The following is an 18,400-nucleotide window of genomic DNA, read 5'->3' as shown; positions in this document are numbered from 1 at the left end:
TGGTGCATCTCGTATTGTACCATTCTGTGGCTGGACAGCTAGACGTGTTTTTGAGATGTTTGACCAAGGGATCAGACAGTTCATTTGGTATTTCCAAATGAAACAAAAACTTTGTAAATTCACCTCAATGTTTCAGAGAATTAGGTAACATTTACAGGTATAGAACATTGAACAGTACAGCACATTACAGGCCCTTCAGCCCACGATGTTGTGCTGGTCCTTTAATCTACTCTGAATTCAATGTAACCCTTCCCTCTCACATATCCCTCATTCTCCTATCATCCTTTTGCCTGTCTACAAGTCTCTTAAACGTTCCAAATGTATCTGCCCCTTCCATCACCACCACTTGCTGTATAAAAAAACCTACCTCTGACACCACCCCCCCTTACTTTCCTCCAATCACATTAAAATTATACTCTTTTGTATTAGCCATTTCCACCCTGGGAAAACATCTCTGACTGTCCACTCTGTCTATGCCTCTTATCATCTTGTAAACCTCTATCAAGTCACCTCTCATCCTCCTTCACTCCAGAAAGAAAAGCCCTAGCTCGCTCATCCCATCCACATAAGGCACGCTCTCTAACCCAGGCAGCGTCGTGGTAAATCTCCTCTGCATCCTCTCTAAAGCTTCCACACCCTTCCTATAATGAAGTGATTATTAACAAATCATTAAAGCAGGTGTTGTTAGTTGGAAAGGTCGGGATCTTTACACAGGTAGGAAATGTGAATGAATTAATAACCCCCCCCCCCCCACCACCACCCCTGTTAAATGTCAGGCCATAATTTCAAATTTCCCAATTTTTAGTGGCTGGTTTGTCCATGGAGTTCAACACGTTTTGCGTTCAGTGTACCTGGTAAGGCAGGAGTGTTCCAAGGCATTTTCAGTCTCTCATTGCTACAGTTCCAACCTGCTTCAAAAGGGCAATAATTATGCCGGTGCCCAAGACGAGCGGAGTGAGCTGCCTTAATGACTATTGTCCAGTAGCACTCACATCTACAGTCATAAAGTGGTTATGGCTAGAATCAGCTCCTGCCTCATCAAGGACATATCACTGCAATAGGTCAATGGCAGATGTGATACCATGGGTCTCAACAGGCCTTGGATCCCCTGGACAATACAAATACCAATGTCAGGATGCTGTTATTGAGTATGGCTCAGCATTTAACACCATCATTCCTACAATTCTGATCAGGAAGCTCAAAAGCGTAGGCTTCTGGACCTCCCTCTGCAACTGGATACTCGACTTCCTAACCAGAAGACCACAATCTGTGTGGATTGGAAATAACATCTCCATCTCACTGATAATCGACAATGGTGCACCACAGGGATGTGTGCTTAGCCCACTGCTCTACTGTCTCTACCTCCATGACCCTGTGGCTAGGCACATCTCAAATACTATCTAAAAGTTTGCTGATGATACAACCATTGTTGGTAAAATTTCAGATGGTGAGGAGAAGGTGTATCAGAGTGAGATATGCCAACTAATTGAGTGGTGTTGAAGCAACAACCTTTGCGCTCAATGTCAGTAAGACCACAGAACTGATTATGAACTTCAGAAAGGTAAGATGAGGGGGGACACACCAGTCCTCATTGAGGGATCAGAAGTGGAAAACGTGAGCAGTTTCAATTTCCTGGGTGTCAATATCTCTGAGGACCTAACCTGGCACAATATCGTAGCCAGCTATAAAGAATGCAAGACAGCAGCTGTATTTCATTAGAAGTTTGAGGAGATTTGGTATGTTACCAAAAATGCTCACAAATGTCTACAGATGTACCGTGCATTCTAATTGGCTGCATCACCATCGGGTATGTGGGGTGGGGAAGGTGTGGGGCGACTGCACAGGATCGAAATAAGCTGCAGAGAGTTGTAAACTCAGTCAGCTCCATCATGAACACTAGCTTCCGTAGTATCCAGGACATCTTCAAGGAGCAGTGCCTCAAAAAAGGTGTCATCCATCATTAAAGACCTCCATCACTCAGGACATGCCCTCTTCTCATTGCTACCGTCAGGAAGGAGGTACGTAAGCCTAAAGGCACATATATAACAATTCAGAAATAGATCCTTCCCCTCTGCCATCCGATTTCTAAATGGACATTGAACCCATGAACACTACCTCACTGTTTTAGTTTCTTTTATTTGCGCTATTTATTTAATTTAACTATTTAATATATATGCTTCCTGTGATTCAGTTTTTCTTCTCAATTATCATCTATTGCATTGAACTGCTGCTGCTAAGTGAACAAATTTTACGACATATGACGATGATATTAAACCTGATTCTGATTCTGATGCTGACTCATAATCGCCATTTCTGCCCAAGTATTTGAACAATTATTTAAAAAAAGATAAAAGCAAAATATTGCTAATGCTGTAAATTTAAAAATGGGTTTCAGAACAGATTCAGGAAAGCTTATTGTCACAAGCACCTTCTTCTTAAGCCTATCACTCCTCCGGGGGTACAGGCCGCCAACAGCAGCTCAGCAGAATCTTCTGTCCTGGGCCACTCTTTCAGATTTTCCTCGAAGATCCCTTCTCTCTGTGGGATGAGGTCCTTGGAGCTTCTTTTGGCATTTCTGTAGCTCTGGGTTTTTACAGGTTGGGGCTACTCACACCATACCCAACCCTCCTCTTTTGGTAGCCAGGCTTGGGACCATCCATCCACACTCACACTTTGTCACAATGAAATTCCTTGCTCGTGTGAAGTTCACAGAGGTAAGAGTGAACACAGTTATGATATATTTAGCAATAAACGCAATTATGAGCACAGTAACAGTGGAATAGTGCGAAGCATAGAAGTACAAACTGAGGGAGTGCAAAAAGAAATGTCAAAGTGACAATACTGAAATGCTGGAAAGATTCCATTAAGCTGGAAAGAGAGCAGAGTAAATTTATGAAGTTGCTGCTGGGGCTCAAAGTACTGAGTTGTGGAAAGAGGTTGAGCAGGTTTGGGCTTTATTTTTTGAAGAACACAAGAAAAAGGGGTGATTTTATAGAGATGTATTCAATTATGAGGGACAAAAATAAGATGAATGTCATAGAATCATCAACCGCTACAGCACAAAAACAGGCCTTTCGGCCCATCTAGTCCATGCCGAACTATTATTTTGCACTGGCACTAGCCTCCCTGACTTCAATAGGCAATGCCTCAAAAAGACAGTATCTATCATTAAAGACCACCATCACCAGGACATGCTGTCTTCTGATTGCTACACTCAGGGAGGAGGTACAGGAGCTTGAAGACTCACACTTAATGATTCAGGAACAGCTTCATCCCCTCTGACATCAGATTCTGAATGGACATTTTGCCGTGTACCCTACCTCACTACTTTCCCTCTACTTGCACTACATATTCAATTTACTATTTTAAATATGTGTACATAGTATAATTTATAGCTTTTATTATCATGTATTTCACTGTACTGCTGCTGAAAAACAACAAATTTCACAACACTTGCCAGTGATAATAAACTTGATTCTGAAGATTTCTAGCATCTGCCAAATCTCTTGTGATCAGATAAGCTGTTTTCTTGGTTAGTTGAAACATGAACTGAGGTAGATTAGTTCAAACTATCATTGCCTTGGGATTATAGGGGTTTTATCCTTGGCAGTTTCAGTCTGCCCTCACTGTTATTTGCAGGTCAGAGCCTGCGGGCTTGGAGAGTAATGGACCATCTTCATTTGAAGTTTACCCTATCGCCTTTACGATCTACCCAGACCAGTTTAACAAGCACACTCCTGACCTGCTACAGCTTGCAAGGAAAAAAAACATTCTCATCAATGCAACCAGTATGATCCAATCTTGTATTCTGTTCTGTTGACCATTTGGCACACTGGTACTGAAGCTCAATTAGACCACAGCTGGAGTCATGTGTACAATTAATGGACAGTGAATTTTTGAAAGGGCGAGCCTTGCAAAGAGTACAGAGTGGATTCAATATCAGAATCAGGTTTATTATCACTGACAGATATCATGAAATTTGGTGTTTTGCAGCAGTAGTACTGTGTAATACATAAAATATACAATAACTTACAATAAAAATATCTTGCACTGATAATTTTAAATTTTATAATATGTGTAAGTATAATATATCAAGGTTGCTTGATGTCATTTTTGTACACAAGTGTAAAGAGAACTAAATAATTCTTACTGCTGATCCAATGCAGCACAAAGTAAGACTACAGGACGATAAGACCAAGAGATATAGGAGTAAAATTAGGACATTTTGCCAATCGAGTCTTTTTTGCCATTTCATAATGGCTGATCCAGTTTTCCTCTCAGTTGCAATCTTCTGCTATCTCCCACCCGTATCCCTTCATACCCTGACCAATCAAGAATCTATCAACCTCTGCCTTAAATATATGTAACGACTTGGCCTCCACAGCTGCCTGTGGCAAAGAATTCCACAGATTCACCGCTCTCTGGCTAAAGAAATTCCTCCTTGTCTCCATTCTAAAAGGCTGCCCCACTATTATGAGGCTGTATCCTCTGGTCTTAGACTCTCCCACCATAGGAAACATCCTCTCCATTTACTCTATCAAGTCCTTTCACCATTCGATGGGTTTCAATGAGGTCACCCTCATTGTTCTGAATTCCAGTGAATACAGGCCCAGAGTCATTAAATGCTCTTCATAGGACAAGCTGTTCAATCCTGGAATCATTTTCAAAACCTCCTTTGAACCCTCTCCAGTTTCAACACATCCCTTCTAAGATAAAGGGCCCAAAACTGCTCACAATACTCCAAATGAGGCCTCACTAGTGCTTTATTAAGTCTCAATGTTACATCCTTGCTTTTATATTCTAGTCCTCTTGGAATGAATGCTTACATTGCATTTGCCTTCCTCACCACAGACTCAACCTGCAAATTAACTTTTAGGAAATCCTTCACAGGGATTCCCAAGTCCCTTAGCACATCAGTTTTATGTATTTTCTGTCCATTTAGAAAATAGTTAGCTCTTTCACTTCTACCAAAAAGCATGACCATACACTTCCCAACACCGTATTCCATCTGCCTAGTCTCCTAATCTGTCTGAGTCCTCATGTAGCCTCTCTACTTCCTCAAAACTACTTGCCTCTCCACCTATTTCGTATTATCTGCAAACTTTGCAACAAAGCCATCAATTCCATCATCTAAGTCACTGACATATAATGTGAAAAGAATTGGTCTCAACACAGACCCCTTTGGAACACACTAGTCACCGGCAGCCAGTCAGAAAAGACTACCTTTATTCCCACGCTTTGCCTCCTGCCAATCTGCCACTGTTTATCTATGCTAGAATCTTTCCCTTAATACCATCGGCTCATAGCTTGTTAAGCAGCCTCGTGTGTGGCACCTTGTCAAAGGCTTTCTGAAAATCCAAGTACACAACATCAACCATTCTCTTTTGTCTATCCAGCTTGTTATTTCTTCAAAAAATTCCAACAGATTTGTCAGGCAAGATTTTCTCTTGAGTAAAGCATGCTGACTACACCTATTTTATCATGTGGAGACATTAGTAATAGAGTACACTGAGACTCCAACATCCTCCCAGCCTGGCCTATAACTTCCTTCCTTCTGCCTCTCTCCCTTCTTGAAGAGTGGAGTCGCATTTGCAATTTTCCAGTCTACCATAACCATTCCAGAATCGAGTGATTCTTGAAAGATCATTACCATACTGTACCTCCCTCTGTAATTGGATCCTCGACCTCCTAACCAGAAGATCACAATCTGTGTGGATTGGTGATAACATATCCTCCTTGCTGATGATTAACACTGGCGCACCTCGGGGTGCATGCTTAGCCCACTGCTCTACTCCCTGTATACACACAACTGTGTGGCTAGGCATAGCTCAAACACTATCTACAAATTTGCTGACAATTCAACCATTGTTGGTAGAATCTCAGGTGGTGACAAGAGGGCGTACAGGAGTGAGATATGCCAACTAGTGGAATGGTGCCGCAGCAACAACCTGGCACTCAATGTCAGTAAGATGAAAGATTGTGGACTTCAGGAAGGGCAAGACGAAGGAACTCATACCAATCCTCATAGAGGGATCAGAAGTGGAGAGAGTGAGCAGCTTCAAGTTCCTGGGTGTCAAGATCTCTGAGGATCCAACCTGGTCCCAACATATCGATGTAGTTATAAAGAAGGAAAAACAGTGACTATACTTCATTAGGAGCTTGAAGAGATCTGGCATGTCAACAAATACACCCAAAAAACATCTATAGATGTACCATGGAGAGCATTCTGACAGGCTGCATCACTGTCTGGTATGGAGGGGCTACTGCACAGGACCAAAAGAAACTGCAGGAGGTTGTAAATCTAGTCAGTTCCATCTTGGGCACTAGCCAACAAAGTACCCAGGACATCTTTAGGGAGCGGTGTCTCAGAAAGGCAGTATCCATTATTAAGGACCTCCAGCACCCAAGGCATGTCCTTTTCTTACTGTTACCATCAGGTAGGAGGTACAGAAGCCTGAAGGCACACACTCAGTGATTCAGGAACAGCTTCTTCCCCTCCGCCATCCAATTCCTAAATGGACAGTGAACCCTTGGACAATACCTCACTTTTTAAAATTATAATATTTCTGGTTTTTTGCAAAATTTTTAATCTATTCTATATATATATATATATATATACTGTAATTGATTTACTTATATGGTATTATATTTTTTATTTTTTTTCCTTCTATATTATGTATTGCATTGAATTGCTGCTAAGTTAACAAATTTCACAATACATGCCAGTGATAATAAACCTGATTCTGATCCTGGTTCTGATATATGCGTATAAAATAGTAAAATTAAAATTATTGCAAAAAGGGAAATAATGATATTGAGGTAGTGTTCATGGGTTCAATGTCTATTTAGGAATCAGATGGCAGAGGGGAAGAAGCTGTTCCTGAATCGTTGAGTGTGTGCCTTCAGGCTTCTGTACCTTCTTCCTGTTGGTAACAGTGAGAACAGGGCATGTCCTGGATGATGGGGTCCTTAATAATGGACGCCGCCTTTCTGAGGCACCGCTCCTTGAAGATGTCTTGCATACTATGGAGGCTAGTACCCCAGATGGAGCTAACTAATTTTACAAATTTCTGCTTCTTTCAATCCCTCCATACCAGACGGTGATGCAGCCTGTCAGAATGCTCTCCACAGTACATCTATACAAATTTTTGAGTGTCTTATGTAACAAACCAATTCTCCTCACTCCTACTGAAATATAGTTGCTATCTTGTCTTCTTTATAATTGCATCGATATGTTGGGACTTGGTTTGTTCCTCAGAGATCTTGACACCCAGGAACTTGAAGCTGCTCACTCTCTCCACTTCTGATCTTTTTATGAGGATTGGTATGTGCTCCTTCGTCTTACCCTTCCTGAAGTCCACAATCAGCTCTTTGGTCTTATTGACATTGAGAGCAAGGTTGTTGCTACGTAGACAAACAGTAGCTTTTTCCCAAGGTTGAAATATCTAACAACAGAGGACATGAGGTGAAAGGGGGTAATTTCAAAGGAGATTTGAGGGGCACAATTTTAACACAGAGAGCGGTGGGTGCCTGGAACATGCTGTCTGGGATGGTGCTAGAGGCAGATACATTGGAGACTTTTAAGAGACATTTAGATAGGCACATGATGTGTGAGGAAAATGGAAGGATATGGGCATTGTTTAGGCAGAAGGGATGAGTTGGCCATTTAATTGTTTTAGCATAACATTGTGAGTCAAAGGGCCTGTTCCTATGCTATAGTTTACTGTATTCGACGTTCTGTGTTCTGCTTTGTTCGATGATCTATGTTCAGTGTTTTCTGATCTGTGTTCTGTGTTCGATGTTCTATGTCCGATGTTCGATGTTCTGTGTTCCATGTTCTATTACACAGTGTGGCTTGTATTGGCTTGAGTCTGACGTTGTGCTGGGAGCTGCCCGCAGGTGTCACCATGTCTCCAGCGCCAACATAACATGCTCACAACTTACCGGTAACAGCCCTCACTGATCCGTACGTCTCACAACATACCGGTAACAGCCTGTACTGATCCGTACATCTCACAACATACCGGTAACAGCCCATACTGATCCGTACGTCTCACAACGTACTGGTAACAGCCCTTACTGATCCGTACGTCTCACAACGTATCCGGTAACAACCCTACTGATCCGTACATCTCACAACGTACCGGTAACAGCCCTTACTGATCCGTACGTCTCACAACGTACCGGTAACAGCCCGTACTGATCCGTGCGTCTCACAACATACCGGTAACAGCCCGTACTGATCCATATATCTCTGAGATGTGGAAAAAACCAGAGCTCCAGAAGAAACCTGTGTGTTCAGGGGGAGGACGTACAGACTCCTTACAGACATGGTGGGATTGATAGCATCGTGAAGCATTACACTAACCATAATACTACTTTGCCATTCCATTGGGTATATTCCAAATGGAAGGTTCTTGATTAATCGGCAGAATGAGGTTGAGGGAGATAATAAATCATCCATGATCAAATGGCAGACGGGATTCTTTGGGCTGAATGACCTAATTCTGCCCCTACGTCTGATCGTCTTATGATTCACAGAGCATTAAGGAGGGGAAGAAGCTGTTCCCAAACATTGAGTGTATGTCTTCAAGCTCCTGTACCTCCTCCCTGATGGAAGCAATGAGAAGAGGGCATGTCCTGGGTGATGAATAGAGTTAGAAGTCAGATTATTGTTTTCAATTCCCTGATATTGTATAGAATGTAGAAGATTGAGGAGAAATTTGATAGGGGTATACAAAATTATGAGGGGTATTGGATAGGGTAAATGCAAGCAGGGCTTTCCCACTGAGGATGGGTGAGGCTGCAACTAGAGGTCATGCATTAAGGGTAAAAGATGAAGTGTTTAAGGGGAACCTGAGGGAAAATGAATCACTCATTGGGTGGTGAGAGTGTGGAACGATCCGAAGTGATGGATATGGGTTCAATTTCAACATTTAAGAGAAATTTGGATAGGTACTTGGATGGTACCTCGGGGTATGGAGGGCAATGGTCCAGGTGCAGGTCGATGGGACCAGGCAGATTAATAGGTCTGCACAGACTAGATGAGCCAAATAGCCTGTTTCTGTCTTGTAGTGTTCTACGACTCTAATCGCATCAGATGCCAAGTTCAAATACTCGGATCTCCTCTGAAGGATTTAGAGATTGGAAAACAGTGCTAGTGGCCAACAAATAAACAACATTTACAGCAGATGTCACACATTGATACATTCTCATCCTGTTCACTTTCCACTGGTGGCAACAGAAAGATTTCCTCTTGTTATTTTTGGTAGAGTATTATTTCCTCTACGGAAACAGTCAGTGTACGATGACTTCCCGTGCAGAACTGTGGAGTTGTATGGCAATTTGAAATGCATTGAAGGTGAGAGAGGCAAGTGTTTTACACAGAGAGTGGCGGGTGTCTGGGATGTGCTGCCTGGAGTGGCGGTAGAGGCAGAAGCGTTGGAGACTTTTCAGACCCTAATGAATGTGAGGGAATTGGAAGGATAGGGACATTGTGTAGCCAGAGGAGGTTAGTTTAAATTATTGATTTGGGATAACATTGTGGGCCGAAGAGCCAGTTCTTGTTCTATGTTCTAAGTTGGATTGTCTTGCTCACATGTGAGGGGTTAATATTTCACCCAGTGTAGGATCATGCTCAGCTTCCAATAACCATGGGGCAGGACTTTCTCTGCTGGGGATAAGTTAGTGAGAAGCTAGAACGAGGCGATTAAACATAGAACACAGAATATGGACGTAGAACATAAAACATGGAACACTACAGCACAGTACAGCCCCTTTGGCCAACAACGTGAGGCAGCACAGTAGCGTAGTGGTTAGCACAATGCTTTACAGTATTGGAGATCCAGGTTCAATTCCCACCACTGCCTAAGGAGTTGAGTGTTCTCCCTGTGACCACATGGGTTTCCCCCAGCTACTCTAGCTTTTTTCACATAAAGTGTTCCAATTGGTAGGTTAAGTGGTCATTGTAAATCATCCTGTGATTAGGCAAGGGTTAAAGTGAGGGATTACTGGGCAGCACGGCTCAAAGGGGCAGAAGGGCCCGGTGGTCCACACAGTCTCTCAATAAATAATAAAAAACAGTGTTACACTGACCCTTTTGACCTACTCTAAGATCAATCAAACCCTTCCGTGCTGCATAACCATCCACGTTTTCTTTCATCCATTCTCCTGGCAGTCACACACCCACCACCCTATGTGAAAAAAACTACCTCTGATATCCCCCTGTATTTTCCTACAGTCACCTTAACATTATGTCCTCTCATATAGAAAATGCCTTTGGCTGTCCACTCAATTATGCCTCTGATCATCTCGTAAACCTCTATCGAAGTTATGTTTTGTAACTCCAAAACGAGTCGAAAGAAAAACAGAGGAGCCTGGAAAACTAATTCGTTCATTTTACTTTAGTGAGATGTCCACATATGATGTGGTGACGTAATGACATATGCCATTCACTCACTTCTTACATCTAACTCATAATGAATTATGTAAACAAAGAAAGAATGCTTAATCAAAACAACATCTTCACAATATTTCTCAAATATTACAGAAATATTAATTACACAACACTCCTTCCTGTTTAGCTATAAACTCCAACTCAATATAGAATGCATCTCAACTACAGTATGTTACGTATTGCTCTCTATATATACTGTACAGCAACTACTATATAGACATCAACAGCATAATAAATTTTAAACTGTCCCAATCAGGCCTAAAGATTTAATGGCTGTGGAGGCTTTCTTACTCTTGTGGGATAATATTATTCCTGACGAGAGAGGTCATTCTGCTCGGCAGGTGTGACCATAAGACCATAAGACATAGGAGCAGAATGAGGCCATTCAGCCCATCAAGTTTGCTCCACCTTTCCATCATGGCTGATCCTGGATCCCACTCAACCCCATACACCTCCCTTCTCGCCATATCCTTTGATGCCCTCACTGATCAGGAAATGATCAACTTCCACCTTAAAGGTACTCGTGGACTTGGCCTCCACTGCAGGCTGTGGCAGAGCATTCCACAGATTTAAAGGCTGTGCCCTCTAGTTCTAGGTACCCCCACCAAAGCAAAGATCCTTTCCACATCCACCCTATCTAGTCCTTTCTATATTCAGTGGGTTTCAATGACATCCCCCCACATTCTTCTAAATTCCAGTGAGTACAGGCCCAAAGCTGCCAAACATTCCTCATATGTTAACCCCTTCATTCTTGGAATCATCCTCATGAACCTCTTCTGGACTGTCTCCAATGACAACACACCCTTTGTGAGATGTGGGGTCCAAAATTGTTGACAATACTCCAAGTGCAGCCTGATTAATGTCTTATAAAGGCTCAGCATTATCTCCTTGCTTTTATATTCTATTCCCCTTGAAATAAAAGCCAACATTACATTTACCTTCTTTACCACAGAGTCAACCTGTAAATTAACCTTCTGGGAGTCTTGCACAAGGACTCCTAAGTCCCTCTGCACCTCTGATGTTAGAAATTTCTCCCCATTTAGATAATAGTCGGTACTATTGTTCTTTTTACCAAATGCATTATCCTACATTTCCCAACACTGTATTCCATCTGTGACTTTTTTGCCCATTTGTCCGATTTGTCTAAGTCCTGCTGCAATCGCATTGCTTCCTCAGCACAACCTACACCTTCACCTATATCATCCACAAACTTCGCCACAAAGCCATCAATTCCATTATCCAAATCATTGACAAACAAAGTGAAAAGTAGCGGTCCCAATACTGACTCATAAGGAACACCACTAGTCTCCGGCAGCCAACCAACCAGAAAAGGCCCCTTTTATTCCCAGTCACTGCCTCCTGCCTGTCAGCCATTCCTCTATCCATGTCAGTATCTTTCCTATAACACCATAGGATTTTATATTGTTAAGCAGTCTCATGTGTGGCACCTTGTCAAATGTCTTCTGAAAATCCAAGTAAATGACATCCACTGCCTCTCCTTTGTCTACCCTGTTTGTTATGTCCTCGAAGGACTCAAACAGATTTGTCAGGCAAGATTTCCCTTCATAGAAATCATTCTGATTTTAACTTATATTATCATTAGTCTTCAAGCACCTCGAAATCTCATCCTTAATAATAGACTCCAACACTTTCCCAACCACTGAGGTCAGGCTACCTGGCCTATAATTTCCTTTCTTTTGCCTTCCTCCCTTCTTAAAGAGTGGAGTGACATTTGCAATCTTCCAGTCCTCCAGGACCATGCCAGAATCAAGTGATTCTTGAAAGATCATGACCAATGCATCCGTTATCTCATCAGCAATCTCTCTCAGGACTCTGGGCTGCAGTCCATCTGGCCCAGGTGACTTATCCACCTTAAGACCTTTCAGTTTGCCTAGCACTTTTTCCCTTTGTAACAGCAATGTCACTCACTCCTATCCCCTGACACTCACGGACCTCTGACACACTGCTAGTGTCTTCCACAGTGAAGACTGAAGCAAAGTACCCATTAATTTCATCTGCCATTTCTTTGTCCCCCATTACTACCTCACCAGCATCATTTTCCAGTGGTCCAATATCAACTCCCTTTTACTCTTTATATAACTGAAAATACTTCTGATATCCTGTTTTATATTATTGACTCGTCCGCCCTCATATTTCATCTTTTCCCTTCTTATAGATGTTTTTAGTTGCCTTCTGTTGGATTTTTAAAAAGCTTCCCAATCATCCAACTTCCCACTCACTTTTGCTGCTTATGAGCCCTTTCCTTGGTTTTATGTAGTCCTTAACTTCCTTTGTCAGCCACAGTTGCCTACCGCTGCCATTTCCTCTGTGGGACATATCTTTCCTGTGCCTTGTGAACTTTACCCAGAAACTTCAGCCACCTCTGCCCTGCCATCATCCCCGCCAGAAACCTCCTCCAATCCACCTGGGCAAGCTCCTCTCTCATGCCTCTGTAATTCCCCTTATTCCATTGTGATACTGATACATGTGAATTATGCTTCTCCCTCTCAAATTGCAGTATGAGTTCAATCATATTATGATCACTGCCTCCTAAGAGTTCCTTTACATTAAGCTCCCTAATAAGATATGGGTTATTACACAACACCCAGACTTGTGACTGTGAAAAAATCTCAGGTTCTGGGGCATCTTCCATGGAGGTTATAGGAGTTGACTTTGGGTCTGCAGGAAGTGGTTCTGAATGGTCCAGCAAAATCTACGTGGATCCCCTGCCAGGACAATGCAGGCATTCCCAGGGATGGAGAGGCACTGCTCTTGGCATCCAGAATAGTGCATGGCAAGCTGCCCAAACTGCTGATCTATCCCAGGCCACCAGTCAAAGCTTTGAGCCAATGCTTTCATTTTGACTACACCCAGGTGACCAGCATGTATCTCCTCCAACACTTTAGATCTCAGCTTGGATGGCATAACTCTCAAATGCCAAAGAAGGTAACTGCCGTCAAGGGCAAGTTCATACCAGCGCTGGTAAAAATGGGGAACCGGACTTTATGCTGTACATTCCAGCCATCTTGGGTGGCCATGCAGATCTGAGACAGTGTGGGGTCTTTCCTGGTTTCTCTTGGATCATCTCTGCTGTAATGCGGAGGCTTTCGATTTGTATTGGGGGGGAAACGTCAAGAGGGTGTTCTCTTTTGTAAAGATTTCAGGTGTTTCCTTTTCCAGGGTACAGTGCCCATAAAAAGTATTCAACACCCCCCCAGAAGTTTTCATGTTATATTGTTTTACAACACTGAATCACAGTGGGTTTAATTTGGCTTTTTTGACACTGATCAACAAAACAAGACTTTCATGTCAAAGTGAAAGCAGATCACTACAAAGTGATCTAAATTAATTACAAATATAAAACAGAAAATAATTGATTGCATAAACATTCACCTTCTTCAATATGACACATCAAATCATCACTGGTGCAGCCAGTTGGTTTCAGAAGTCACATCATTAGTAAAATGGAGATCACCTGTGTGCAGTCAAGGTGTTTCGATTGATTGGAGTAAAAATACACCTGGATCTGGAACATCCAACTGCTGGTGAGTCAGTATCCTGGCAAAACCACACCATGAAGAGAAAAGAACACTCCAAGCAATTCCACGAAAAAGTTATTGAAAAGCACAGGTCAGGAGATGGATATAGGAAAATTTCTGAGTGACTGAATGTCCCTTGGAGTACAATAAAATCAATCATCAAGAACTGGAAAGAATATGGCACAGCTGTAAATCTGCCTGGAGCAGGCCGTCCTCAAAAACTGAGTGACCATGCAAGAAGGGGACTAGTGGGGGAGGCCACCAAGAGACCTATGACAACTCTGGGGGAGTTACAAGCTTCAGTGGCTGAGATGGGAGAGACTGTGCATACAAAAGCTGTAGCCCGGGTGCTTCACCAGTCACAGCTTTATGGAGGGTGGCAAAGAGAAAGCTACTGTTAAAAAATAAATTCATGTGAAATCTTGGCTAGAGCTTGCCGGAAGGCATATAGGAAACTCCGAGATCCGCTGGAAGAAGGGTTTATGGTCTGATGAAACCAAAATTGAGCTTTTTGGTCATAGAATGAAATGATAGGTTTGGCAATAGCCAAACACTGCACATTATCAAAAACATACCATCCCTACCGTGAAGCACGGTGGTGGCTGCATCATGCTGTGAGGATGCTTCACTGCCGCAGGCCTTGGAAGGCTTGTGGAGGTGGAGGGTAAAATGAATTCAACAAAATACAGGGAAATCCTGGAGGAAAACCTGATGCAATCTGCAAGGGAACTGCGACTTGGGAGAAGATTTGTTTTTCAGCAAGACAGTGACCCCCAAGCGTAAAGCCAAAGCTACACAGGAATGGCTTAAAAACACAAAGTTAATATCCTGGAGTGGCCGAGTCAGAGTCCAGATGTAATCCAACTGAGAATTTGCGGCTGGACTTGAAAAGGCTTGTTCACTCACAATCCCTGTGCAATATGACAGAGCTTGAGCAGTTTTGTAAAGAAGAATGGAGAAAAATTGCAGTGTCCTGATGTGCAAAGCTGATAGAGACCTATCCACACAGATTTGAGGCTGTAATTGCTGCCAAAGATGCATCTACTAAATACTGACTTGAACTGGGTGAGTAATTATGCAAACGATTATCTTGTGTTTAATTTTTCTAATTAATTTAGATCACTTTGTAGAGATATGTTTTCATTTTGGCGCGAAAGACTCTTTTTCTGTTGATCAGTGTCAAAAAAGCCAAATTAAATCCACTGTGATTCAATGTTGTAAAACAATAAAACATGGAAAACTTCTGGTGGGGGGGGGTGTGTGAATACATTTTACAGGCACTGCATATGGAACAGTGCATTTGGAATGGTGTCGTTAATCTTCCTTCTCTGATTTTGATGAAAGGAAAACAAAATAATGGCAGATCACCTTCCTATCAATTCTCTCCAGTCTCCTTCCCCTTCTCTCTCACTCTATCTCTCTCTCAGCCCCTCCTTGTCCCTCGTCCTTCCTTTTACTCTCCTCCCCTCCATTTGCCCTCATCTCCTCTCTTCACTTTCTTCTACACCCTCTCCCACCCTCTCCTTCCCCTCCCCTCCCACCCCCCCTTTGTATTTACCGAGCGTGTTGACTGTTGCACATTGGCCGTTTCTCTGTCCTGTTGGGTGCGACCTTCATTGATTCTATTGTCCTTGTATGTCTGTACTGTGAATGCCCACAAGAAAATGAATCTCAGGGTAGTATACGTCCCTTAATAATAAATTTACCTTGTTTTCAAACAAAGGGAATGGTACATTACAAAATCAGACAGCAAGCTGATGGTTTTATCTCACTGCTATCACAAACTGCCTTTATCTGGCAGCAAAGTTTGCAAACTACTGATGGGGAGCCTGTGCTTTCAGACTGGCAGGCCTTCCCCTTCAAATTATCAGTGAAATGTGATCAGGGAACGATTCTAATCCCCACTCTGACGCCACGTCGTGCAGTGCATCACGGTTTCAGAGACCTGGGTTCAATTCTGACCTCTGCCGCTGTCTGTAGGGAGTTTACACATCGCCGTGTGACCGTGCCCCAACACCCCAAAGACGTGCGGGTCTGTGGGTAAATTGTCCTTGGTAAGTTGCCCCAGTGTGTGAGTGAGGAGCAGAATCTGGGGTGAGTTAATGGGAATGTGGGGGTTAGTATAGGATTGGGGTCACTGGGGGCTTCTGTTGGTGAGAGTGGGGTGGACTGATCGGTCATTCTGCTGGTGTCATTGGGGGAGGGTAGGTCGGTCCTGCTGGTGTCACTGGGGGAGGGTAGGTCGGTCCTGCTGGTGTCACTGGGGGAGTGGTGGTTGGTCCTGCTGGTGTCACTGGGGGAGGGGTGGCCGGTCCTGCTGGTGTCAATGGGGGAGGGTAGGTCGGTCCTGCTGGTGTCACTAGGAGAGAGGTGGTCGGTCCCCCACTGACACCAGCGAATCTCTGCCCTTACCAATCCCACGCTGAGCATTATTGAACCTGCTTCTGCCTCTCATTGAGACAGCTCTCTGCTCAACGATCCATGGACATGAAGACTACCTCCTTTTTGTGTGTCAGTGATAATAAACCTGATTCCGATTCTGATTGAGAGTATTCAGAGGGAAACTTAACTCATTGCATCCCCTTGAATTCTTTCTGTGTGAAAACACCAAACTGATACCCCTCCAAAGGGTTAAGAGGGGATGTTTCTTGTCACACGACAGTTCCTGCAGAATATATCATTAGATTGGGTTCACTGGAATAATACCGGAATGAAGGGTTTAATTTATGAAGGGTGTTTGATGGCTCTGGGCCTGTACTCACTGGAGTTTAGACAATGAGGGGAGGATTTTATTGAAAGGCCTAGATAGTGAAGCTGGAGAGGATATTTCCTATAGTGACGGAGTCTCGGACCAGTGCACACATTCTCAGATTAGAGGGACATCCATTTAGAACAGAAATGAGGAGGAATTTGTTTAGTCAGAGGGTGGTGAATCTGGAATTCATTGCCACAGACAGCTGTGGAGACCAGCCACTAGGTATTAAAGCAGAGGTTTATAGGGTTACGAAAAGACAGGAGAATAGGGTTGAGAGGGATAATAAATCAGTCATGATGGAATGGCTTAAATCTGCTCCTGTATCTTATAGTATAAAACCATGAACTGATCCCACTCCACTAGGTTAAGAGGGAGTTTTTTTACATCATGCATCAAATCTGTGGAATATACCCATCCTGCTCATGGACTGTTTGTTCCACTCCCATCAGGGAGGAGGCTACGTAGCACCCACACCAGGACCACCAGACTCAAACACAGTTACTTTCCCCAAGCAGTGAGGCTGATCAACACCTCCACACACTAACCCACCCCTCCACACCCCCAGCCGCCACTACTTTATCATTTCCTGGTCAAGCACCTTATGTACAGACACTCCTGTGCCTAGCGTCACTTTATGGAGAGACATTTAATCTAGTTCCTAGTGCAAGTTTAATTGTCATTCAACTGTACATGAATACAGACAAATGAAGCAGCATTACTCTGGGGCCAAGGTGCAAAACGCAATGCCAACAGCACATAGCACAAGGCATGTATAGCGCATATCAGTAAAATACACAAAAAATTAGTCCATGAATGTTGCAGAAATCTCCATTTGAACACAATACAGTTTGTCTTCTGCCAAGCAAGCTCTGGGGGAAGGCACTGACTCCAGCTTTGATGCCACAACACACCACCTCCGGTGAAGCACATCAACTCCTATGCCTCCCTCCTGAGCAGCTGTAAACAGGCTTGAGGCCTGTGACAGAGGCTACACAGCTCCCCTGCCATCTGCCAATAAATCAGTGAATCAGACGTGCAGTATTCCATATTATCAATGTCCAACAGGGTCTTGTGATCACAAGGAAAACAACTAAGACAATCACTTAAAATTAGACTACACACTGCCTTCACACACCAATTCTGATGCCTCTCTGTCACAGGCAGCAATACAGTCTGTACCAAGTCCAGCTCCTTCACTTCCTCCACAAACAAGCAACGCGCAGATGGGGTAGACCCACAGAAGCTGCTGCGATCGAACATACTGCCATCTTTACTGGACGTATGTGTGTGAATGGATAATTGTATGTAAGCTATCTTAAGTGTTTATATTTATGTTCTTTATCTTATTGTGTTTTGTTTGTGCTGTATTGGATCTGGAATAACAATGATTTTGTTCTCCTTTACACTTGTGTTCTGGAAATGACATCAAATGAATCACTAGATTGTGTCACATTTTCAGAATCAGGTTTACCATCACTGGCATATGTTGTGAAATTTGTTATATAAAATTAATTAAGTAGTGCAAGAAGAGAGTGAAAAATAGTGAGATAGTGAATTGAATTGACTTTATTTCTTACATCCTTCACATACACGAGGAGTAAAAATCTTTACGTTACGCCTCTGGCTAAAAATGCAATGAGCAATCATAGT

The 18,400-nt window shown here is 43.0% G+C and overlaps 1 long non-coding RNA gene across 1 annotated transcript in view; it reads left to right on the top strand.

The window, feature by feature from the left end:
- The first annotated feature begins 1,882 nt into the window (after positions 1-1,882).
- LOC140736686 (uncharacterized) overlaps positions 1,883-18,400 on the top strand; it is a 53,412-nt gene continuing 36,894 nt past the window's right edge. The window contains exon 1 of the long non-coding RNA XR_012100992.1: positions 1,883-2,018. This is a non-coding gene — a long non-coding RNA (uncharacterized lncRNA). The remainder of the gene's footprint in view (positions 2,019-18,400) is intronic.

The sequence above is a fragment of the Hemitrygon akajei genome, chromosome 12 (assembly GCF_048418815.1).
Source record: "Hemitrygon akajei chromosome 12, sHemAka1.3, whole genome shotgun sequence".
Classification (NCBI taxonomy): Eukaryota; Metazoa; Chordata; class Chondrichthyes; order Myliobatiformes; family Dasyatidae; genus Hemitrygon; species Hemitrygon akajei.
The sequence above is the reverse complement of the archived record's forward strand: the minus strand, read 5'-3'. Positions and strand labels throughout refer to the sequence as shown.